Source organism: Manduca sexta, chromosome 12, assembly GCF_014839805.1.
Source record: "Manduca sexta isolate Smith_Timp_Sample1 chromosome 12, JHU_Msex_v1.0, whole genome shotgun sequence".
Lineage (NCBI taxonomy): Eukaryota > Metazoa > Arthropoda > Insecta > Lepidoptera > Sphingidae > Manduca > Manduca sexta.
This window is the reverse complement of record NC_051126.1, coordinates 13,381,556-13,408,920: the sequence shown is the minus strand read 5'-3', so window position 1 is coordinate 13,408,920 and position 27,365 is coordinate 13,381,556. Positions and strand designations below refer to the sequence as shown.

The 27,365-nt window shown below is 34.8% G+C and overlaps 1 protein-coding gene across 1 annotated transcript in view; it reads right to left on the bottom strand.

Moving 5' to 3' along the window:
• The window catches only part of LOC115451699 (class A basic helix-loop-helix protein 15), a 36,873-nt gene extending 10,156 nt beyond the window's left edge, over positions 1-26,717 (bottom strand). The window contains exon 1 of the mRNA XM_030180077.2: positions 26,486-26,717. The gene's annotated coding sequence lies outside the window, so the exon portion shown is untranslated. The remainder of the gene's footprint in view (positions 1-26,485) is intronic.
• Between the last annotated feature and the right edge of the window lie 648 nt (positions 26,718-27,365).

The following is a 27,365-nucleotide window of genomic DNA, read 5'->3' as shown; positions in this document are numbered from 1 at the left end:
GAGCTACTGAACCGATTACAAAAATTCCTTACATTGTCTAAGACTAATATAAGCGACTTTATTTAAGGCGATACCTCAAGATCTATTTTCATACATTTTGTTTCACCTTTAATCTGGGTAACTAAACAAGTATTGGCAAGTAAAGAATTTAAATACACGTCTAGTTAGTGATTAGTTCTCGCAGTTGAAAGAAAAACATAAAAATAATTAATAATCATGGATATTTCTGCCTTTAAAATTTCGTCATATTAAATTTTAAAGGCCGAAATATCCATGATTATTAATTATTTTTACGTTTTTCTTTCAACTGCGAGAACTAATCACTAACTAGACGTGTATTTAAATTCTTTACTTGCCAATACTTGTTTAGTTACCCAGATTAAAGGTGAAACAAAATGTATGAAAATGGACCTTGAGGTATCGCCTTAAGTAATAATTTAATATTCTCATGACTTATCATAAACGTAACTATATTTGCCTACGTTATGAATAAACCATTTTATTTATTTATTTAATACATGCTATATTTTATTTCATTCCAGAAATAAACTTTATAATGGTAAAAAAGCAAATAAAAAATACAATTCAAAAGTACTGCCATTTTTGTTCTATCTTGGAGCAAATCGGTTAGAACTCCTACGCGCGCGGTGTAGCGGACATTTTATGTTGGTATTTAACAAATAACTGGATTGCGTGGGTTTTAATATCTCCATGTTAATATCAAAAAGTAAAAGTGCCTACTGTGATGGTTATGCCTGCTGCCGAGACGGAGGTTTAAAAGCAGGTTTTTTTATTATTATTTATTTTTGTTATGTAAAAATTTTAGAAACACTAATCGAGTCTACAGAACGAATATGTTGGTGTGATACTAGTGAATCTTCGAAAGCTGGTGTCAATTGTTCGCATTTACTTACTTCTTTATGTCAAAATATTTAACACGACCTTGCCGTTGCCTGATAGTAAGCGATACCGCATAAACATAAACAGTAGAAACACAATCCAACACCTTGAATTAGAAAGTATTGTTTGGTGTTCCATGTTAAGAGATGTTAAGTCTTATTATGTCCAGTAGTTCCACTGGCTACAATGTCCTTCAAACCGGAACACAACGGTGACTACACACTGTTGCTCAACGGCAGAAATAGACATTGCGGTGGTACCCAGGCGGACTCTCACATATGAGAGACCTATCATCAGTAAAAGACTATATAAATATTTTAAGACACAGATGAGTGCACTCACATTTTTGTGAATTTTACCAAATTTTGTTTCATGATACGTCAGGGGGGAGTCGTATTTTATTTGGAAACTCACATAAAATGAAAATATTGAAAATAAATTAAAATATAAAAATTATTTCACCAAACTTTGACTTTGGAATCGAATCCGGGAATTTTTTGTTAAATATTATGAGATATTATGTGAACAGCTTGAGACTAGAACAGACGTAACATACAGGTCATACATAATGCTTACGGCTTTCAAAGTCTAGGTTATAACATTTTGGTGTCTATAGTGAGTACTGTATGGTGTGTTATTGTTTTTGCATAAATCCATTGAGAATGTAGCGGCGCGTGGCGGCAAAACAAAAGGACCAAATTCCATTTTCATGGAAATACGTTGCTTTTGTTTAAGGGGGAAGTAAAAATATACGTATTGCAATAAAACTAAATGCACATATTAATTGATGGTATATTAAAAATATTCTAGATCAGATTATTACCCTCTCCTTCTGCCTAGCAGTGGCGAAGGGTCAATTTAACCCGATTCCTGCCGACTTCCCTTTAAGTAGAAGTTATGTGGAATCGAATTATCATTAGAACGATTTGCAGACCGCATTTATGCATACCTACATATATGTATGTATGTTGTCGCGGGATCCCTTTCGGAAAATTTTACCTTTCGCCACTGCTATCTACTTTTATGCCATCTCAAAAGGCCAGCGCAAGACACGTTTTCAATAATGTTAAAGAAATAATCAATTACATAAAGATATATCAAAGTATTCACTATTATAATTGGAGACTTTATTTTCGTGGAGCAAGTCCGTTTTTTTTTACCACGCGTGTAGGTTTTATAGAAATACAAAAGCCACACCATTAATTTGGTATGATACGAACCCTAACCAATGTCTATGACGTAAGGCCTACCTACAAGTGTTAAGTCCCAAAGAGCATGGTCCGTGGGCAGCGTAATGGGAGCGGTAAGGGCGGGGGGATCGCGGCGCCGGCGGTCGCTGGGCGACGCTGGCGCCCGAGAGGCGCCCTACCGACGCCCAGCCTTCGACAAATCACACGCCACGCTACCAAATTATATAAATAAAACACGGGAAACGCTTTTAGATCAACCCCTTTGCATGCAATTTGCGTGTAACACAATATGTAACAAATTTGGGGTATAATGCAAGCGCTGGTGGATAATGAAAGCAGTTCTGGCAAACTGCCAACTTATAAAAGACGTAGTTCCACGCTGCTCTTTCAAGTCCTTCATGACCTTCCCCAATTTGTTAAAATAATCGCACCAGTAACAAACTTTATATCGTAAGAATTTAAATTGAAAAAGTACAGCCACGAAATATCCATTTGCAAACTTGATATAAAGATATACAAAAAATAATAAACAATGACATAGTGGAGCTCATGTAAAATATGTTTTGTACAAATAAAATAATAGTTTCCCACAATAATAGCACATAGCTAACATAATTATAATTATAGAACAATAAAACATTATAAAGAAAAAATACAATACAAGTGAGAGTGTGTTGGACAAAGGAGCTGGCTACGCGAAAGCTACGAACCCTACAATGTGCTACGTGGCACTAGAACGCATATACACGTTGCCAATAGTATGACGTCACACGTCTCAAGTTTTAATAGAAGAAATAAGAAGTTTATTTGTGACTATTAACTATAGAATACAAAAAAAACTAACATTAAAGTTGTCACAAAACGGCTTCAGCGTAATATGCGGGTAATATGTGACTATTAAGTGTAGAAACAAAACAAAATTTTAAAATTTAAATTGTCACTAAACAGTTCCTACTCAGAATAATGGCAAAAATCCAGCGCTGATCTTCCTTAGGACCCCGCTTGGTGATGTCGCAGCCACCAAGACAGACTAAAATTTTAGATTGTGGCTCCATGGTGCCAAATAACTATTCAACTGTTAAGTTGAACTGCAACTTCTTTTATTATTGCAGAATAATAATTTCCAATTATTAAGCCATATATTTAAATGAGGTCTCAAGGGCGACTTTAAATAAAAGTGCACGTGATATACATTTTTATGTAGATCCATTTGTATGACCAATAACTACGTAATAAAGTATTTCCGTTATTTACAATAAAATTAGTAAAATTTTGTTGAAGTTACATCCTTCGTCTTTATCAAAATTTATAAAAAACTTTATTAATCACCTGATCGTATTTTAACCGTTGAAGGGACAAGTAACAAAAAAAAAAACAAAAGACAACATAACATGCTATACGCATTTATTTTTGTATTGATTTATTTTCATATGAGTGCTATTATTCGAGACAAGAAGATTGAATTTTATGACTGCTTCGGTGACGTACTTGTACTACAGTACTGTGCCGAGATCTTGTGTTCGATCCCCAGGTAGGGCAAAGTAATAAGTTTTACTACTAAGTCGCTCGGAGTCTTAAAATTGTGCCTTATATGGCGATATTCGCCCCCTATCACATCATAGGACGGAGTACAAACTGCGAGAAGTGGTTGCACCAGTTGTAGCTACCTACCCCATCGGAAATAAAAAAATCGTGAGTGTATGTGCATATAACTATCAAGATAATGTGTAGTATTTTATCTTTATATTTTGTAGTATTTTAAATAAACATCTACGCAGGCGCAGAGTTACGTTCGCGTGTCATACCCAAGCATTAATGAAGCCATTGTTTACAACGTCACTGTACGATAATTTCAATAATTGCTCTGAAATTATTGGTGTTCACTTAATGACGTGTCTAGAAGTTAACTATAAAGCAATCGTTAGTTAGTAGAATAAAGTAAAAAGTCAATCAATCAAGTATACATTAGCAAGTAAAATGCAGTAAGGTAAAGGAACCCTTGAGGGCCTACATAATTTTAAAATGTTTATAAAATCATTAAAAAATATTAATAAAAGATTAATTATTCCATTTACTTTGATTATTGCAGTATATCACCACATATTAAATGTAATAAGAAAAGCACTAACACAAAATCACAGTACATTTTTGCACTATAACATAACAAAATCATTGATGAGTGAGCCTGGATAGGAACCGGGCTTTCGTGTCACGCTACCTTATTTTATTTTTAACGAAGTAACCAATCCGCGACATTCGGTTCGTGATTAGCTTTATTTTTCCAGAGATGCACGAAGCTTTATTGCTCGGTGTTAAAAATCATAACACAGCAAAGTGATAACTATTCATTTATAGGTAAAAGCTTGTAATTAGCAACTTAATTTTACTTATAGATGAAACTCACTTCGTTAATCATCGTTCATCTGTAAGCTTTCCTTAAATAGAGAAAAAAAAATACAGATTACTACAACGTACAATAGTACGCGCCGGCTTTCGGTAATTGGCCAAAATCAACAAATAGCAGACGAAGGATCTCAATTATCGTCAGGATCTCTTGGAGGCAATAGAACGCGACTCATTACTGGGGTCCTTATGACGAAAATGAAATAATTTGTTGCGAGTTACACGTGAGTGCAGCACGCGATGGCCGCCAGTGAAGGTACATCCGGCTGTATGCTCTCTTTCGAGATGACGAAACAATTTGCGAACAATGCGCTAACAAATTACATACATTTTCGAGTGGTGAGTAGTTTTGGGTGCCATAATTGGAACTATAGTCATTATTTTATATGTTAGCTTAATACTAACGCGAAAATGATTGCAATAATTATTATGTAGTTTTAAATATAAGTAAAAAACAACGGAATCTTTGAATATTTTTTTTAGATTTATTCAAATAATAAAAAAAAAACTTAATCAACTCTATCCACATTACGAAAAACCAAACATCACATGTTGCAAAATGTAAAAGAAAAACGTAGTCATTTTTTTATATAAATAGTTATAGGGCGACTAATCCTATCACGCATATAATAAAATTACTTCCGGAACGCATACTACAGCACGGGAAGGTAAAAGAAACTTATGTTACAACCTTGAACCTATTGATTATGTACCTAAATCTTTTATATATAAAAATCAATTGCTGTTCGTTAGTCTCGCTAAAACTCGAGAACGGCTGAACGGATTTATCTTATCTTGGTCTTGAATTATTCGTGGAGGTCTAGGGAAGATTTAAAAGGTGAGAAAAATTCGAATAATTGCCGGGAAAATCCTCAAAACAGCATTTTTCTATTTCCCATACAAACGTTTTCTAACTAATACGTAGAGTCAATTTGAGCTTTATTGCTATTGTATAAAGTTCACTGTTGTCTAAGCAATGTAGGTGTGTTCCTAACATCAAAGCAGTGTGCGTTGGAGCACAGAATATAATAATGTAATGTCGCGTTCTGAAACTCAACAAAAGTGATATCGCGGACCCGACTAAATTGAACAGTCACAAAATTTAATATATCATTAGTTATTTGGTTGGCTTCACGATATTATTTCTTTTGTTTTACTTTAAAATGCATGTTTTCGTTATGGACAATTTTTGAGCTACTTTTGCATATCTATACTTATAATAAATCTGTAGAGAGGTCAATTCTGTACATGAAATATATTTCCAAAATAACTGGGGGTGATTAGGGATCGATACTGATGCTAAAAATGCAATTAGTAAAATTTTTGTCTGTCTGTCTGTATAACCGTTATAGAAACAAAAACTACTCGACGGATTTTAACTTAACTTGGTACAATTATTTTTCATACTCCTGAACTGGTTATAGTATACTTTTCATCACGCTACAATTAATAGGAGCATAGCAGTGATGGAAAGTGTTGGGAAAACGGGAGAAGTTACTCCATTTTTTAAGCTTCCGTCATTTCATGTGCAACCTTAATGGTTAAAAGTTCCTTCGATTTCACCAGGATCCCATCATCAGACCCTGACCGGACAATCGGACCACCTGCATACCACCATAAATTAAAAAAACATCCCGACAAATTGAGCACCTTCTCCATTTTTGAAACCCGAAATCCACGCGGGTGAAGCTGCGGGCGGAAGCTAGTATAACATAAATGTTTTAAGTAGTAGTCTCCCTGAAGACATATTTGTCTACAGGATGATTTGGCCAGCTCGCCTGGGGTAGTACCATCGCCTCCAAGGAAAAAATATTTAAAGTAAAAGCTTACTAGTGCGTTACGTATAGTGAGTGAGTATTCGGAAGCTCTAAAACCTCCATCTATACAGTCCGGTGTCGCTGTGCTCTAAAGCAGTAGCATGCAGTCGGTGCGCAGGAGTTTCTACCTCCTCACCTCCGCCTCCTCTCCAACAACAGGTGCCGAGCCGCACTAGGCAGCACCGCACAGGGTAGAGAACCATAACGTAGAGTCTAGAACTTTCGTGATGCAAATCACGCTGCCAATGATAGAACCAGATGGAGGGCGCTTCTATAATCGCTATACTCTATAGACTCAGCCTACTGCGGTCACGATCCTCAGCATTGAGGGAACGACAGGATGGATGGAGAACTTTCATCGGAGGAAGCCCGCAGCCGTCCCTAATGCACTGAAGATGCCGTGCGTAGGGTGTATATAGTATTAGGAACTCAGCCCAGCAGTCGCTTGATGTTTTACATCTCTCCGGGCGGCTCAACGACGGGTCGTAAGACACGAGAAACCCAATAAAACCACTTAGTCGCTTCTTACAAAGGCTGGGTATGATAAGGCACTTTCTCCGCGAAACTAAAAAAAGGTACTACAGTAGAGTTGGTCCCATTCATAAGTTAGATAACTTTGGCTCTACCATTTCGTTATCTTCGATCATTTGTGCTCTAAAAATAATTAGTAGAGGCTACATGAATACCAGTAGCGCAAAATTAAATACGTTTAGAGTCTTATGTTCTATTTATATGTAACAGAAAATAATACGAAAAAGAAATTCTCCTGTAAAATAAGCATCAAAATTAGTAAAAAATAAAAATAATCATATTTGAAATGTTGTGTGCGAAAGTGCGGGCGTCGTGAGGTTATCGCGCTATCTCTTTCTCACGCACATTGCATTATGCCCGGTGACAGTCGATGATGTCACAGATTGTTATTACTGTTATAAGACAGCTACTCATTCCATAAAGTTTCAAAGCTTTATAACTTATCTATTATTTGGAAAAATATTATTATTTTGGTTTTAATTGATTTTGGTTGGCATACATTATTGATTTAAAATGTATTATAGAAAGCAATAAACTACTCTATTATATAAACAAGATAAAATGTATTTCTGATTGTGACTATTATACAAAAGAAATGATTATTTCAACTCAATACATTATTGTATATGTTTACAACCACTTGCGTCATATATCAGCACTTGTTCCAATAAAGATAATTTATCATACTGATTTCTAGTGCAATAACATACTGTAGTCAAAAAAATAGAAATTTCTGATAAAGTAGAGCGCGACTTATAAGTACTTTCGGAACTAAATTAAATGATTATATTGCTGGTCTTAAACTTAACAAAAATAAAAAGGCATAAGTGACAACCGATATTCTAGATCATTTTCACTAGATGGCGTTAATTTGTAATTCAAAATAGGAATCCTTAGCGCAAGCCTATGAAGGACATAAGTTTTAATTGTTTTTCTTTAGAGGTTCCATTTTAATAATTTCAAGATTAAAGCCATTGTGGAATTGTTATTACGGTAGAGTTAAAAAAAGGGTACGAAAACTCATGTTGTTTGCATCAGGACCTTAAATTTTAACTCTAATCTGTATAATAATTGTAATTGGTTAGTTTATCTATAGTAATAACACATATATCTTGTAGAAAATTTATTTCACTATATATTACGATTATAAATATAAAAGCATTTAAAGCGAACAGCCAGACAGAGCGATGTATACTTATAACATATAAAATAATAACTATGGTTCATTTGTAGAAATTGACAAATCAAAAGTATGCATTGTAGGCATGTGATACAAACTTTATTTTGATTGGTCTATTTTCGCTATCGGTTTAAATATTGTGGTTGGAATCAGTGGGAAGTTATAAAGTTCCGTTATGTGTTTGGGTACAGACCCCTAACAATGTCTTGAAAAAAGCCTATGGAATTCAATAGGCTTTTAAAATATTAAAATATGGCCTCGGCTTTATTATCCTAAATCGCAATAGCCGTGATAATAAAAAAACAGGCTCCGCTGTCACCTGACATATTATTATCTGTATAGTAAAGTTCAAGCTGTATAGGTACTAATATAAATAAAGTTTATGAATTTGTTTGTAGAATCTAAAATACCTGATAAAAAAGCTTTATCTATTTATATACATTTATTTGCTTTAATTATGCATACGTTTTCCGTTAATACCAGAGTATAGCATATTTTGTTTTTATTAAATTATTTTTACTACTTATTGACTGCCTCGGCGGCATAGTTGTACTGCATGCGCGGTACGGCTGTGCTCTGAGGTCCTGGGTTCGAATCCCGGGTGGGGCAAAGTGATATTTTGGTTTTTCTGCTCAATATCAGCCCGGAGTCTGAAATTTGTGCCCGATATGGCGATTGGCTCGCCCCCTATCACATCATGGGATGGAACACACTCGGCGAAAAACGGGTGCCTTGGTTGCACCTCTGCATACCCCTTCGGGGGAAAATGCGTGATGTGTGTGTGTGTGTGTGTGTGTCTGTAAATTATTTTTATTATGGAAATATATTTACGCGGACAAAGTCGCGTGCAATACCTAGTTAGTAATACATTAGCATAATTTAATACCTGAGCCCGTTAATTAACTCTTTTGCAAGTGGTAGAGCCGCGTTGAAGCCAGATTTGTCTATTGCATGCGCAAACCAGCTCGACCGGGGTGCTGCGTATTACAAAAAATAATCATAAAGAGGGAGATTCGGCTACGTGTCGTGTAATCAGTGGATTTGAGGCCTAACCTTTCTCTACATATTTTTTTTAAATCACTAATATAATCTAAGCCCATCATAGTTTATATAATATTATGTGTATATACTATTAACAAGTTGTCTTGGAGATACATATTAAAATGTAACAGGTATGCTATAATATTCGAAAATAGAAAAATGTTGCAACAACAATATACGCAATATATTGTTTATAATATTCCCATTTATGGGTCTTACAATAAATTTAATAATTATATTTATAAAATAATTATTCATTAAATTATCATCCTAGAATATAAAAAAAATGTTTATAAATTAATAATAATTTGGACGCGTTGACGCGCGCGCGATGCGTGTTCGCATGCGTGCCACGCGCTACGTCACGAGCGACGTCGGGCGACCTTCGCCGCTCGGCCACTCGGACACTTTCACACCACCATTTAGCCCACTTGCACTTATCGCTCCCATTGTTATTGCACTAGATCAGCCGTTGCATAAGATATGAGAGTCGAAATATTTAAGGCCTTTTTGATCGTAATCTACTTGTATAGGTTATTTATTGAAGGACGTTTATCACATAAGCACTTACTTGCACTTTTGTTAACACATATTTCAATATAGGTTATTCAATTTAAATTTCCAAAAAATATTTTTAATCTCCTATAATTAACTTCATAAATGTGTTGAATTTGCATTTATAAACACAGATATTGTGTTCAGGCACAAAAATCCAGAAAGAAAGGTAAAATGTTTTTAAAAATCGAATTATATCAAATTATAATTAACGGTTGATCTAGTTAATTTTTTTTAAAAAAACAGCATAATCCTCAATGTAAAACATGGCGTATTTAAAAAAAACAAAACTCATAAATACACATCTACTGCCAATTTTACCTACTACTTAATGGACATGAGAATTAAGATTTTATGACAGAAACAAATTAGTCGTAGGTCAGTGCCCTTTTTTATGTCTTGAAGACCTAAGTACGGGCCTACAGGTAATTGAAATGCTAGACACAGAGACATTTTCTGGTAATCTTCCAGAACATATGCAGTCAATTGTGAAAACATCTTATAAAAAAATATATATAAAATATGGCGTCATGTTTGTACACAATCGATTTATACGAAATGGTCTTTCGGTATTAATTCACTGCCGCTGATAATACAAGCTGGTTAAACATACAGCAACTGATACAATTTATTTTGTCCGACAAATATACGTTAACTTCAAGGCCATTTAACATAATGTCGAAGGATGATGGAGGGAATCTAGCTGTAGTATATGTATGTATCATCTAAATATATTACAATATTAAAAATTATGTATTGAAAAAAAAGCTAATTGAGTTTAAACTTTCTTTTTCCTTCTTAGATTAAGTCCCACAAGACATCATCGTTTTTTTTGGGTAAAAGGACTGTGTGTTCATGACTGGACCTATTTGCGTGCCACCATGGAAATCCATTCAGAGATTTGACGGTAAACCATTTTTTTTTTATGATGGCCAGTTATTTTATAGAATAAAATTTTTAAACCAAACCAGCACTACTCTGGCACTGGGCGATATATTTTCAAATACTATGCATGCCTAATTTCCAGGATTAAAAGACTTGTAGCAAAATTTGAATAGGCGTGTGCGTAACAAGTAAGTATTTTAAACGTGCCACAGTTACTAAGGTCTGATAGTTTCACACACAGACATTCACTTTTAGCGTCCACATTCCGGTTGCTCGAAAATGCTTTCTAATTGTGATAACATATTATAAAACGTGTGGCACATCGTGCTTTGTACTCATATTTCATTTTCCTTGTCGAATTGTAACCTCATCTATTTGATGATGGTAAAATGTTAGCTGTGTAACACGTGAAGAAAAACATTGTACCTTTTTTTAAGCACATGGAGCGTACAGAGATTTGGCATAATTAAAGTTCATACAGAAAATGAGCGGAGAAAAATAAAATGTATGTGTAATATATTGAATTCGATGGTTGAACATTGAAATAATGGTCACGGGCGGGCACGGACCCGTGGCCATGAAGCCTGCAATGTCTTCGAAACGTCGGGAGAAAAAAATAATATAACTAACTTGGAGGCAATACGCCAAGACATTTCGTCAATTTTGCGTCAAAAGAAAATTTCGAAACCAAATCTTCCAAAACACCAATATATCGCAGGAAGAAAATTAAAATATAAATAACCGCGATAAAATACGCAAATAGTTTTATTTCAATGTCTAACATTCGCGTAAACATAAGCAATCGATGGTTGAATTTCGAACACTCGACGGGCACCGTTATCTACCTATATAATACAACCAGAAAGTCATAAATAATCTTACGAATATTAAAAATGCGAAAGTATGTTTTGATTTTTGTTCAAAGCAAGCGCAGAAATCACTGAACGGATCGAGATGAATGCCAGGCATCCTAGCCTAAAAAAATAAATAAAAAATAAAATGCATGCATCACGTAGGCAAACATAGTTGCGCTTATATTAAATCAAGGTACATGAGAATATTTATTTATTTATTAACACTTTGTACACGTGGTATACAGGCGGACTTAATGCCATGGGCATTCTCTCCCAGTCCACCTTGGGGTGGTCAATATTTACTTATTACTTAAATTTACAGTCGCTTATATAATTAATGACATTTTATCTAATTGATTAACGTATAGCCTATAAGCTACTCCTTAGTCTCGGAGAAATGCACAGTTGGACTTTTATATCGGCAAAACATTTTTACGCAACAGAACCTGCGAGGTCTAGTATTAAATAATAGACTACCTAAGACCTAACTAGGAAATGTGCGTGGAATACTAGAAAAAATGAAAACAATACTCGTGATAATAATCATATTAATCGACTTTTTATATGATTCGTGATATTATTTTATAATCTATAAAAATATCGTGATTGTGTATTGCAGTACTGGTATTAATATTTAACATGTGATTGTTTATATGCATATTAATATTTTTAAACGTGATCATACTTGTTTGGCGAATACAAGTCAACAGAGTAAATGAAACTTATTCGAGGCAGGTTAAAAAGTAATTCTTAATTATTAACATTATAATAATATAAAATTATTGTTGCGATTGTCGACTTTGCCCATGAGTTGATACCTAAGAGTCTCGACAAAGAAAGAGCTCCAGAATCTATTGGGTCAAAGGCCAAGTGCAGAATGCAGTATTGCTAGACACGGTACACATTATGAACAGGTTTTTCACTTTGATCCCTCACCACCATTGTCTTGGATCTTGAGCCGCACCAATGGACGATGGTTATTTTTTTTATATTTTTATATCATGATATTTTAATATATATATATCATGTAAAAACAACATCCAAAAAAAAAAAAAGAGAAATAATAATCTATAAAAAGACCAGGCTGCATTATACAGGATGGAATTTTTAACAATATCTGGAGAAATTTTACTCTAAGGAAATATTCCTATATTTTTAAAAAGAAGCAAAACTGCATTTAAGCGTTATTAAAACTAAACTTACCACACCCGGGAATCAAACTGGCCAAAATCCGAAAAATAACAGCCTATTACATACCATTAATGGATGGATCAATCGTAAGGAACAGCTCTCTCTAATAAACATGCTAAATTGAATGATAGGATCAAAATAAAAAAGGAAACTCATGAAATCTCAACTCATTTTAAGAGAGCGAAAAAAAAACAAGTTAATTAACTAATTAGTTGCTCGAAATGTGTTCTATTTTGTCTACATTACCAACAAAGTTAATTGCAATTTTCTTATCTAAATAGTTCTTTTTAATTTGAATAAAATGACGTCAATGATAGTTCTGGAAAAATTGGCCGCAGGAATCTTTACATAGATCCAAATGGAAGACTGCTTGGAAAGCCATTTCCATGCAATGGCAATGGCTAATAATAAATAATAATGATAAATATAGTCGGGGATAGTGCAATATCGCGTGAAGAAACTATATAACTATTTTTTTGACACTTATGCGGTATTGCACTATCAACGGCGAATTGTTAAGTACATACTAACATAAGTAATCGAATGGACCCTATAGTAAAAGTGCTTTATCATGTCCCATTAATTTTCTTTCATTTAATTTAGCATGTTTGTTAGAGAGAATTAATCTTAACAATTCATCCTATCAATTGATGGCATAAAACGGAGTGTTTTTTTTTTCGGATTTAACCCGGTTCGATACCCGGGTGTGGCATGCGTATTTTCAAAAATGTCTAAATAAAGTTAAGCCTCTTTTAAGGTTATGTTTCCTTTGAGTAATATTTGCATTTTCCAGTAATTAATGCTTTCCCTCCAGGTGGGGTTTAAAAATACCACCCTGTATATACTGTCTCTACTACTGACAGAGTTGAAGCATGAAATAGTCCACCACGCTAGTCATAAGGCTGACGAGAGATGATTACCCCTCGACTGTCGACACAATTATGCTGGCCACACAGGCTGAAACGCGACACACTTACGTGGGACTCTATAGCGGATTTTAACACCCTGTGTAACGTGGTCGCTATCCGGGCGGATATAAAATATATCCTACCACCAGCAAAACGTTGTCTAGTCATACTATTCCATTCCCAATGAGGATATTGTGTACTAATTAATATTAAGTTAGATTATTACGAAGTGTTAGGCTTTTCAACCACGCTGGTCTTATTCGGGTTGCCTTACTAACATTATAAACGTGAAAAGTGAAGATAAGAGGCTTGGACTTATTTTTGTTAGAAGCAAACGCAGATTTCGTAAAACAGATTTACATAAAAGTTTGGCATACAGATAGATCATAGAATGACCCTGTAATCTTATCTTACTTCTTACTCTTATAGATGCGAAAGTTTGTGAAAATGTTTGAATGTTTGTTAGAAGTAAAATCCGAAACAGCTGAACGGATATAAATGAAATTTGGCACACGGTTAGACCATGTCTTGGAATAATATATAGCTTAATTTTAGTTTGGTACCATGGAAAACAATGGATTTTTTTGAATAAATGGCGTTGGTATCGCGCAGGCGGCATTAAGAATCGGCATAGTAAATTTAAAACTTGTTAGAAAGGCTTCTTACTGGGCAAAGTCGTGAGTAGCACCTATAATTAATAGGCTACTGTTCATCCTGAAAGAGAGCTGGATTCCAACTCGAGAAAAGTATTTCTCATGGACGGAGCTGCCAATAACACCTAGTTATACATAAATTTGAAATTATTAAAAACTCACACGCATACGTGTTTCCTTACAACGTTTTCCTTATCCGTTAAAGCGGTTCCAGACCCGGCTATGAGTACCAATAGTTTATTTATCATCTTGAAGATGTCCCTGGTGCATTGGACGAATTTTTTAGAACTTCTAGCTGATTAATTGTGACAGAAACTATCCATAAATACGTCGTATTTCGGGTACTGACCCGTAACACTTGTATTTTGGTGTGGAAGCATATGCATTGCTGTTGGAAGATTGATGCATCTATTTTATCAGCGTTTCGGTTTACTGACATCTCATCAGTCTATGGCTGTCCACTGCTGAACATAGGCTTCCCCTAGAGCGTGCCACGACACGTTTTACTGACATGAAACCTACAAATCCATTCGGCCATTTTTTACCATGGCCATTTTAATACGCGCGGCCAATCTGAACAAATTTTATACTGTGTTATATTTTTCTTGGAACTTGTATATATTTTTCCTCCATTATTACGTGAGTATCCGTCGACGTGCTCTTATAAGAAAATATCTATGCACTTAATTATTAATCGGTATTAAGTACTATATGGTAGATATCGAGTATGCGATGGCCGCAGCTTTGTCTATAAAAATAGTTGTGGACGTAAAGACAATTATTGTGGACGGCATTAAATAGGTAAATTGAATTCAATTGAGTAACATACGTAATATCATAATATTAATATTTCTCACGACGAATTATTTCGCTCTAATGGTAACTAATTTACAAAGGAAGTGGGTAAATCCCCGACTACAGACTGAAAACCTAAGTATGTACAATATCTAACTTGATAAATAACTGTAAGTTTTAATGATTTCTATGTTTTACCCGAATGTAAGACATTGAAATAAAACTTGTTTTTGGATAAGTAATAAAATTACTGCCAGTGATTTAAAAATGGAACCGGGGTAATATTCTTTTTTTATTATTATAGAGGCCAGACACATTATTTGACAGGAGAGACTAAAAGTATCTAATAGTAAAAAAAATAAAAAATAAATGTCACACAAGCATTTTGCTAGTATAATTTTTATTTAAAAAAGGAACGTCGAATTTGTCTCAGCAGATTACGGACTAGTGTAGTAAGTAGGCGAAGGCTATTCGATTAAATGTAATCCATAATCGTACCATGGTATACGATAGTGATGGTACTTTCGCGAAACCTCTCTCCTGCCGCGCCTCATTACTATCGGTTACTAGGTCGTGATCATACTTGTGGTTATTATTACTAGTGGCTTTAAGGCGATACCTCAAGGTCCATTTTCATACATTTTGTTTCGGCTTTAATCTGGGTAACTAAACAAGTATTGGCAAGTAAAGAATTTAAATTCACGTCTAGTTAGTGATTAGTTCTCGCAGTTGAAAGAAAAATGTAAAAATAATTAATAATCATGGATATTTCTGCCTTTAAAATTTCGTCATATTAAATTTTAAAGGCCGAAATATCCATGATTATTACTTATTTTTACGTTTTTCTTTCAACTGCGAGAACTAATCACTAACTAGACGTGAATTTAAATTCTTTACTTGCCAATACTTGTTTAGTTACCCAGATTAAAGCCGAAACAAAATGTATGAAAATGGACCTTGAGGTATCGCCTTAAAAATGCTCATTTATATTATGAAGGTGAAAGTTTAGATGTTTGTTACTCAATTGCGCCAGAACAGCTGGATAGATCTGGATGAAATTGCCTTAGAAGTAGATTATAGTCTGGAATACCACATAGGCTACTTTGAATCTAGGAAAAGTATACTTACAGAAAGAATTTTATCCCGGAAAAAAAATTATGGGGGTGAAGCTTCCAGAAAAGCTATTAAGTAATACTGGATTATAGTTTATAGCACGTTTACAAGAAGGAAAGGTACTCCGGTCGATCAATGGTATATAACTCACTGGTTAGGAGGACCCACTCCTTGTTTACAGCGTGGTTCTGGCACTTACAGTCTTAGTTTCTAACTTAGTCTAAATATTTAATAAAAATACATACGACATATCATTGAATTTCTTTTAAAAGTATGTATGCAGGTGTGAGTTTGTTTATTCGTACCAACACTTATTAATGTCCAGTTTCTTAGCTCTTATATAAATTTAATATTGTAACAATAGCTTGGCATATTGCGTTGAATTTAAACACATTATGTATCAATTATTTATTGTTATTACTACCTATCTAATACATGAAGCCATAACTATATACACCATTTTACGAAAATTATGACTGAGGAGCGTGAAACTTGACACAGATACAATTTATAAAGAGAAGTGCAAAAAGCTAATATACTATTTGCAATAGAAATATAACAAATTAATAAAAAAAAACATTACACACACTACCGTGAGTTTCACACACATGTATAGATACTCTTTTGTTTATGGTTGGTTTGTTGTCAAACAAAAAATAAATATTATTTATCTTTAATGTCTATAGTGTTACTGAATGTCAAATAATTTTTATACCCTTTGCCTTCCCAATAAAAAATAATAGAAAAAAATCTTTTATATATTAATGTGATGACGTGCTGAGAAAATCCGTTCCATGTATGTACCCCTTTTTAAATACTATGCTATGTATGTGTTGCAAATATGTTAAATTGGACAGTTGAATTTCAGCCACTGGAAAACCATTAGTAATATTAAAAACAGTTTAGGAAACTACAGAGTGATTATTTACTCTTTTTCCTAAACTATAAGATAAAGTATAAGACCGTTGTTGACTAATATATATTTTTTAAAGTTAAGAATGATAAATATAAAAAAATATACTCGCATTCGAACCAAAATAAATTACAAGTAAATTCGTATTTTAACATTGATATAATATATGTACTAACGTCAATGACTATAGGTATATACGTCAATGTATTTAAAAAAAAATAACCGGGAAAAGTTATCTATAGCAGTAACTAAAAAGGTTACTTGAAATATTTAATCACTTATGTGCCAGTACGTGAATAAGTCGGTTAAATACAAGCTTAAATTAATTCGTCTGAACAATATAAATGTAAAAATATTCAAAAATGGCTAACGAAATACAACTGTTTTGATATCAGAAACGCGAAAATTAATATGAATGACAAAGTCATTTATTATCAGTATTTATTATAATTAATCAAAATTACTAAAGACTTATCCATGTTAAGTAATATAGATTGACACTAAAATAGATATGTTTATGATAAAATTCATTTTTAAGATACATCTGATGTTACCAAAATGAAAAACATTGTGCAATGATATCTTGTTTTTAAAAAATAATGTGTGGCTTGTAAGACAAATTAAAATATGTTAGGACTCATTTTAATTATTATTCACGCCTTATTAAAACACATAACATAACACGGCATTTATTTACTTATTCACTTGAAAATGATTAATGAAAGTCATTTAAATAAAATGTATTTTTTGTCATTAACAATAATTGTCTATTTATTACAATTATTAACCATTTGAATCAATAATTCTATTATCATTATCTTCGCATGACGTTACTAAAAATATATTTAATATGACAAGTTTGTTATCCATATATACGATTGAACTTTGTTGAGTATCGCTATGGCTAAAAATTGTAAAATCCTACAATTATATAAAACAACTAAAGAACAACGTAACATTCAGTTGCATTACAAAATATAGTGAGGCGGATAGTGTTTCGTCAATAACTCTTAGCTGATACTGCTCACACGACGACTTTCAAACCAAGATAGGGCGCGCATTTTTTCAAAATACATAAGTTATAAAATTTGTATGACATAGCAGTCTTTATATTGTTTATGTATCACGTAATTGCTGAATAATTTGATGTAGTTTCCAATTTTGCCGGTGGTAGGACATATTTTATATTCGCCCGGATAGCGACCGTCCTACACAGTCTTAAAACCCACCAAAGTGTGTCGCGTTCCGGAATCAGTCTCTGTATATCCAATTCTTTTTTTATACGGCACGGTATGGTAATCCCAATGCACCTGATGGTGAGTGGTGGGTCCAATAGAATATCCAATGTGGTTCCAACACGGCAGCATGATTGTGTCGACTGCGCAAGGGCAATCTCTCGTCAGTCGACATACATGCATTATCGGAATCCGTTGCTACGATGTGTTATTAAAGCTTCCGTCGTCTCACAATTTCCTTTCTGCACTATATTTTTATTATATATCTGAAGTAGAAAACGAATTCAAGATCTCTTGTTTCATATAGTAAGTGTAATCACAATGTTTTAATAAGTGTGCAACTTACATGTTGGTAGAAAGTGTAGTCTAAAAATCATGATCCATTGAAACCTAACTCGCTTCACTATCATCAATGTCATTCTGTCGCAGTATACATTGCCTGTTCCGAAACACACCTCGTTATATATCTACTTATTTGGACAACAATCACGATGTATAATATATTTGATAAACACAAAATTAAATGTAAAATAATAATTTACACAAGATAGACGAAGCGGTATTTTTAATATATGACTTATTACACAAAAAATAGACTACAAGCGATGTTTATGACAAATATGGAAATCAATTTATCGTAACCCGTAACCATAATAATAAAAGCCACAACTTCCTCGCTAGAATGCGTTGTATCTACAATGTCAGTTATCAGTGGGCACATGTCTGAATTTCATTGTTTATACGTTTTATAATATATAAACATATTGATAGATAGAAGCTGCAGGCTTCTGACTACAAGATAAATTAGCCAGCTTGACTCTTAGAGATCCGGTCTAATAGCCCAATTCTAGCGGCATAGTAGAACCACATATATAGTTTTGTCGAATATCCAACTCTAGCGGCATTACATAACATATGTATAACTTTATCGGATAGCCCAACTCTAGCGGCATCGCAAAACCACTTGTATAGTTTTGTCGGATAGCCCAACTTTAGCGATGTCGCAGCACCACGTGTAGTTTTGTCTAATAGCCCAACTCTAGCTGCATCGCAGAACCACGTGTACGCAGTTTTGTGAGGCCAGCTCAGTTTTTCCTCAACTGTATGCTTTTTAAAAGTCGGTACCTACAAGTCCCTTGGAATACATATGTGTTGATAAATAATAGTAAGGTATCTTTAGCCTATCTATATGTAGAGAACTTCCTATACCTATCTATATATAGAGATGTATACTTATCCCTTGCGTACAGAGTATAACATATGTGTCTTGATTTATTGATTCTTTCAGAATGGGGACAGACATAGATATATACTAATATTATAAAGCGGAAGATTGTGTGATTATATGTAGGTTTGTAGACGCAAATCTCTGGAATTACTGAACTGATTATGATTTTTTTTTCACAAATAGGAAGCTTTTATATCTGAGTGTTATAGCCTATTCCTATCCCGAGAAAATATAAAGCGGTAGTTGTTTCTTGGCGTATTTGAAGTATCTATTTTGTTTATTAAAAATCTTGAATCGACATCAACTTATCTATTTATTTACATTCATGTCCAGATACGAAAGATTATTGTAAAAAAAAAGGTTTACTAATATAAGCTTCTTATGATTAAATATAAGTATATAAGCAATAAAAGAATACTCCACGAATATTTATAATTCTACATATTATTGAGGAAACGACGTGCACCGGTTGCTTGATCTCTATCTGTTTCGGAACCTCAGATCATACATAATAATTGTGATTTAAGGTCGTCTTAATGGACTGTTATCAACATATTTAGACTGGGTAACCAATAAGGTCAAAGGTTATCAGGTTAGAGAATAAAAAACTGACTGGTATTTTCGTATGACACACACATGAATTCACACGATTCGTATTTATGTCTAATACGGGGTGAACCATCTTTCGCGCCATTCATAAGTCCTCGTCCTTAAATCTATATAACGAGACGGAAATAACTTCGACTTATAGACAATTTTGACTGACTGCCTCGGTGGCATAGTGCATTGTGTGCCTGGTTCGAGACCGCTGAGGTTCCGGGATCGAATCCCAGGTACATAAAGCGATATTGAGTTTTTTCTCAGTATCAGCCCGGAATCTTGAATGTATGCCCGACATGGCGAAAGGCTCGCCCCCTATCACATTGAGTAGAACAAACTGAGGAAAAGTGGGTGTCCTGGTTACACCTCTGTCTACCACTTCTGGGACAAAGCCGTGACGTTTGTTTACTTTGTTTGTTTTTTCCAAAACGATATTACGTATAGTTTCCTTAGTTGCGCCTCTGCCGAGCCACTTGGGAGCAAGTCGTGCACATGGTTGTTTATCTTTGTTAATATCACAACTAATCACTTATTATAAAATGGAAAACCTATAGCCACAATTCTGTTTAATTGAAATTTCGTTTATTTTCAAACAATTGTATACAATTATTTTTAGTTCTCCGCTCGATGTTTTACGGAGGCTGGGAAATATTACGGTCTGTCAATGGCGAAGGTCCATATAACCCGATTGCTGTCGGCTTCCTGTTATGTAGAACTTATGTATACCTAATTATTATTAGAACGATTTGCAGATCGCATTTAGGCATAAACAATATAAATACCTATATGATGTTTCGGAGTCCCTTCCGGAAAATTTCACCTTTCACCACTGTCATCTATGAAAGTTAATTTAATACTCTAAATACAAAACACTGAGGAATAGCAACGCATTCATTTTCTAGATTAAGTGTTTAAATCATTTTAGTAATTGTATTCTGTTTTGAGCCAATGTAGTTACTGGACATTGAGACTTAAAAACAAAACCAAATAGTACTAATATCAAACGTATTGAAGTATTTTATGTTTAGTTCTAAGTTATTGTATATATTGTGCGAGGAACATGCCCATCTTGTCATTCAGTACAATAAAACCGGTTATGTATAAAAAATAAAGAATATTTAATCTAAAGTCGACTTTAAGATACCCAACTACTGTTGATTTATGAGAGGCATTAAACTGTCCCGATAATAGTAATTATTACGTGTCACAATGTTTATTGTATATGTTCACGAGCCGGTCGCCTTTACATTTATTTACGTAAGTACATATGTTTATCATTTGCGAAGGGTGAACTTTTTTGAAAGGCAGCCCGATACAACATAATATAGGTACTAATATACATAAATGCGGTCATAATTCTAATTTACTTTAAATCCCTTAAACTTTATTCATAAATTAATTACACGATTAAAATAGTCATTAATTCTTATAAAATTTTAACATAATTGTAAACATACAAAATACTTTTAAACCTAATCGAAGAGGCCGTAACAGACCTGGCACAAAAGTGTCCATAATACTGGCAACATTACCACGCTGTATAGAAAGAGATCTCATTATAATTATAATTAAATTTTACATAAATTACGAAAGGGAAGCCAGTAGAAATCGGATTATATCCTTCGTCAGTGATGTTTTGTCCAAGGTACCTGCCTTGGTGGCGGAGTGGTGCACCTCTCGCGTTACCCGTAATCGTTGATGACTCATCCTGTCTCAGTGGCCGTCTTAGAGGGTCGCCCTCAGTATGGCCACTTAAGGGCTCGCAGTGCCTAAAACTTACCCGCAAGACCGGCGTGTTTGTATAAGCCGTCCCTGCCAGGCTATCAAACGTATGACAATACCAAAAAAAGGTGGCGTAGTTGTATAACGTGCGTAGTAACACACTGCTAGAAGGTCCCAGGTTCGACCTTGAAACGCCGGGCAGTGATATGAGGTTTTTCTAATCAGTATAAACCTGGAGTCTGGAATCTGTGCCCAAAATGGCGATAGACTCGTCCCATCACATCATAAGTACATTTGGCGAAAAGTGGGTGTCCTGGTTGCATCTCTACCTACCCCTTCCTGGATAAAGGCGAGAGTTGTTTGTTACTTATCCCGAGACGACTATTAAAAAGGTGAAAAAGGCGTGTGAAATAATGTACTGGCGCTCAATAGTCCCTGCCTATCCTACTTGATAAAAGCGTGAGTGTGAATGTTACTTATCCTGTTACGACTACACTTAATTTAATGGTAAGTGTTTAGTGCACTCACCAGCCACTTCTAAAATAGAAATAAATATCTTCCTGGTAGAGGAGGTAGTAATACTGTAACTTTTGTATTCCGTGGAGTGAATCACAAGCATCAAAGTAGTATTATGTCTCTCTTCTGTAATCATAAGTAAATTAGCTGGGATAGTGTGGAAGATAATGCGATATACAGGGTCATTTCATTGCTAAATTAAACCACATATTTATCTTCTTGAAAGTAACACTTTACAATAAGTTAATATTAATATACATGTAAAATAAAAAAAGCGACGATAGCCTAGTTTGGTGTGGAACGGACTGCCAAGACGAATGTCCGCAGGTTCAAATCCCAAGGGCACACACCTATGACTTTTCTAAAAAAAATCATGTGTGTATTCTTTGTGAATTTATCGTTCGCTTTAACGGTGAAGGAAAACATCGTGAGGAAACCTGCACATCTGAGAAGTTCTCTATAGGAATTTCTAAGGTGTGTGAAGTCTACCAATCCGCACTAGGCCAGCGTGGTGGACTAAGGCCTAATCCCTCTCAGTAGTACAGGAGGCCCGTGCTCAGCAGTGGGCAAGTATATAATACAGGGCTGCTGATATTATATATATTATATAAAATAAAAAAAGGGTACGCTTCGAACAAAATAAATATATATAAAAAGTAATTTCAGTTTTACACGCTGTAATGCCATTCCTGCTACTCAGAGAATTCGTCGCAGAAGCAACATAATTTTCAGTCGCAAACACAATCGTTATATACGCATTAAACTACTAAATGATTAAAAAATCAGGAAAGAAAATCTGAGATTTTTGGTGAAAACATTCGTTATTCATTAATAATTTTTGGCACAGTTAGCAGAGGTAAAGACGAATTTGTAGTTGCATTTATAAACGCAATTTAAAAATGGCGCTTATTTACCCACTTTATATTTAATCTTCACGCAGACCAATTGCCATAGTCATTGTCGATCAATCAACCTTGGGTAGTGCATAGATACCGGTGACAAAAGGTGAATTTTTCCGAATCGGAACCCGTCACAACATACAGATATATGCATAAGTGCTACAAATAGTCCAGATGATAATTAGATTATACATAAAGGAAAGGCGTCAGTAATTAGAGTTATATGGACCCTACGCCACTGATAGCTACAAAAAGATAAGTTTGACACGACTTTCAGTACCAGAAGATGCTCTATAATCGCCATGTTTCGAATACAGGCCAAATACGACACGTTTTATTCCTTATCTTTCCGCATTAGAAGATGCTCTATAATCGCCATGTTTCGTCCACAGGCCAAATACGACAGGTTTTATTCTTTATCTTTCAGCATTAGAAGATGCTCTATAATAGCCATGTTTCGTATACAGACGTATTCTGAAAACCATAAGATTTATTCCTACATACTGTGATTTAAAAACTTCTTTCCATTACTGTTCTTCTAGGCACGAAGGTAGAATTTTATATTATTTTTTTTACTTAGGACTTGAAGCTATGCTCACTCGAATTACATCTCCATTTAACTATAAGCAACCATGGTTTATAATCTGTCACAATTAAGATACCACGTGGAAATTTTGCAACGCACGAACGTCAATAAATCATATAATTGTATATTTTTATTATTATCTGATACTTGATTAAGCCAGCCGTTCCGGTCGCGTCAAAATATTTCAATAAACAAAAGTAGTCGAATATAACCCTTATTAATAGTTATCTTGGAATTAGATATTAAGTGGGTATTTCCAAAATTATTTCCTTATCTAAAAACAAATTCACAAAGGACATTTTTATAAATATACACATTATAAGCAATTAAAAGCCAATTCGTCATGAACCCTCAGAATAACAGCTAAAGAAGAAGCTATGAGTTACCTCTTAAAATGTACAAAATTAAGTACCCAATTTTCACTGTTATTTTAAATTAAGATACTGTATAAGTGGGAAATTGTCATCATAGTTTTTACGACACAATAACACGCATCTCGCCTTTATCTCCAAAGGTAGACAGAGATGCAACCAAGCCACCTACTTTTCGTCATGTGTGTTCCGTCCCAAGGCGTGATAGGGAGGCGAGTCTATCACCATATCCGGCCTGATAATGAGTACAAAGACCCAATAACACTGATCATCCCGGTTTAGAATCCCGATTGATGTACCGCGCACGCACGCTACCAGATAATAATTCTTGCTTCTAAATAACTTAACGATTATCTTAAACAACGGGGAATCCTCGCAGTAGTAAAAACAGCCAAAAGAGATCATTATGTGACGTCATCTGGTTTTTAAGCCTCTTATCTTTGCTAATTGACCCGTGTTCTGATTAATATTAAATTACTACACATATTGTGACTATTGTTTACATTTAATACTTTGTTATATTAAAAACCGCATCATTAATTAATTAACATTTCTTGTGTTTTTATTTAAGCCTTTAGCTCACGGCTTTGCGAGTGAGAGAGTTCTTGCGGGATAAAAGTCCCGCTATATATTTTCCAATAATTATAATGTAGTCCACACCTTCCCAGGATTTCAAACTATCTCCTCACCAATTTTCAATTAGACTTGTCTTCATGTAAGGACTCGCTTTTCTTCACGTTTCTGGCCATGTCTTGGGAAAAAGTACCCTAAATCTAATAAACCAATAGCTTTCTATTAGTAGCGTGTGTTGGAAAATTGGATTAATCGTTTCAAAAATTAATTAATTTACATACAAATTTGTGGTTTTAATAGATTGTTTGCATTTTTGTGCAAGCTAGCAAAGAAATAAAAGTTCGACGATCAGTACGGCTCGTAACTGTGGGGCTGATTATCAGTAGTAAATGAATTATAAAATACTGCATAAAGCTCTTCACATCACATTAAACAACAAATAGGTCCAACAACATTAAGTAATAAGTCTCATAATTCCCAGTAATTGCACTGACCACGATGTCCTTCAGCAGTGGCGTCAACACCAATGCTTGACTCATTTAAAAGATTCAATGGATGATAACATAAAAAAACCTGGAGTTTCTTTCTGCTCTTCTTCGGGTAGTTATAGGTAGCTAGTAAAAGGCTGGTAGCTACTAGCTAGGTTAAGGTTTTTGTCGTCCTCACCGGTGAGGATCGCAGCGCGTTCTTCTCTCTATCTTTATTAAGATTATACACATTTTTTTTAATTAATCTTCCTGTCAGCCCGAGCGGGCATCTATGTTTATTTTGTACTCTCATCTATTTTAGGTCCAATACAAAATGTCTGTAGTTATATAAGCGGCTTAATTTGAGTAATAATTAAATATTCTCATGTAACTTGATTTATCATAAGTGCAACTATGTTCGCCTACGTGATGAATAAAGCATTTGATTTTATTTTTAATAAACATATGTATTGTTTACTCTCACAGAAACTAATCAAGGTTTCCAAAACCGTATGATCGTGTTCATTTACAAGCACCTTTAAGTAAATTTTGCCTACGTCAGCTAACAATAGCTTCGTAAATGTTACTATCACCAAAATACACTTATGGTATAAATCAGGGTACGGGTAACAAGATGCAAAACTATACTATCGAATGCAGTTTCTACGTCACTGTCAGGTAAGTTTAGAAGATTACTACCTCCGACACTTTACGACATGGAAATGCGTTGTGCCCACGTCATATAGAGATTATGAATATTATGAACTATAATGTATTTGTACATGATAGGGTATGCCGAATTTTACCAAGGCAGTGCAACGCTGGCGACACCGTCCCTTCATATTCGCTTTTACTTTGCATAGACTGGTATTGCGCCAAAACGCACTAGTGAAACCTGCATCTAAACTCTTTATGTTAATTTAAAACCCGTTTACTCTAAATATAAAAATAATAAGCCGTGTACATTATTCAACGAATAAATATAGTAATAAATTAACTAGGAAATTTATAAGTCTAAAATGTCAAGGACGGTATATCGATGTTCATGATGTATAGGCTAATAATTAAACAGGGCAAATATTTTCACGTATAAATACTATGTTACAGATAACCGAGTGATGAGCTAACAAAACACGGTGGCGCGGGCGTGCAAATTAAATTTCGTAGTAAGTTACCAACTTTCATTATCCTGTTACATCAATTGATAAAAGTGAGAGTGTTTAGATTAGGTTCAAAAACTCACTGTCAACCATCTAAGTAATTTAACAAAGAGTTTGTGCCTTTCACTTAGCATTCGGAACTGACACGTAGACTTGATTTTGATTCTACATTGGAAGTACGGATCAAATAGTCACTAACCTTGCAGAGTATCCGTGGCAGAGCTGGCAGCTAGCAGCCAGGCCGTCAGATCACATATAATATTCACTGTGTTATCATAGTTGTAGATTGCGATGTTGAGCGAAAGTGATTTCGGTGTACGCGATTTGTGACGGTGTGGAAGTGTGGCGTCGAGGTCGCACGGCACACGCGGCGCTTGCACTCGCGGCGAGCACTCGGCGCGGAGTGGAGGCTCGACTCTCGGCCGGCTCGCCGCTCGGAGGCACAGCGCGCCGCGAGCACCGACCAGAGCGTGCAACTGCCCGCCCCGCGCCGTCCGGACGCGCAACGAGAAAATTGTTTTTCCCGGAAACTGTCATACTTAGTTTACATTTTAACGTTCAAACTAAATTACTAGCCTAGCCTGCCTCACTCTATGCAATTTATAAAGGGCAAAGTTGAATAATTGATTTGTATTTTCTATACTTTCCATCGGTGGCATACATCTATTTCTCTGTAAATCTCAAAATGTAACATGTATATTCTTTACCTATATTGGCATTATGGTAAATGACCTCACATGTTGGACTCTGAATTAACGCTCTAAGTACAGTAGTCCATTCATGGACTATTTTCAATACTTTAAGCAGTAGCAGAGCGCTGTAGTGAATTCTGTTTGTAGCTAGGTCTACTTGGCCGATAACACTTCTCACGGACAACCTGTTTAGCTTATACATATAGATTATAGACAAACCGGCGCTCTTACTGGCGTCTACATCGGCTCACAGTGACAATACCAGAGGCACAGCCGCTCTCTCTTACATTGTTAAAGACAGGTTATAGAGTATAGCAAACACAGGTGCAGGAGTCATTCCAGTTAAATTGAAATTAGAGCCACATTGCTGCAGTGGTCCTCAATGAA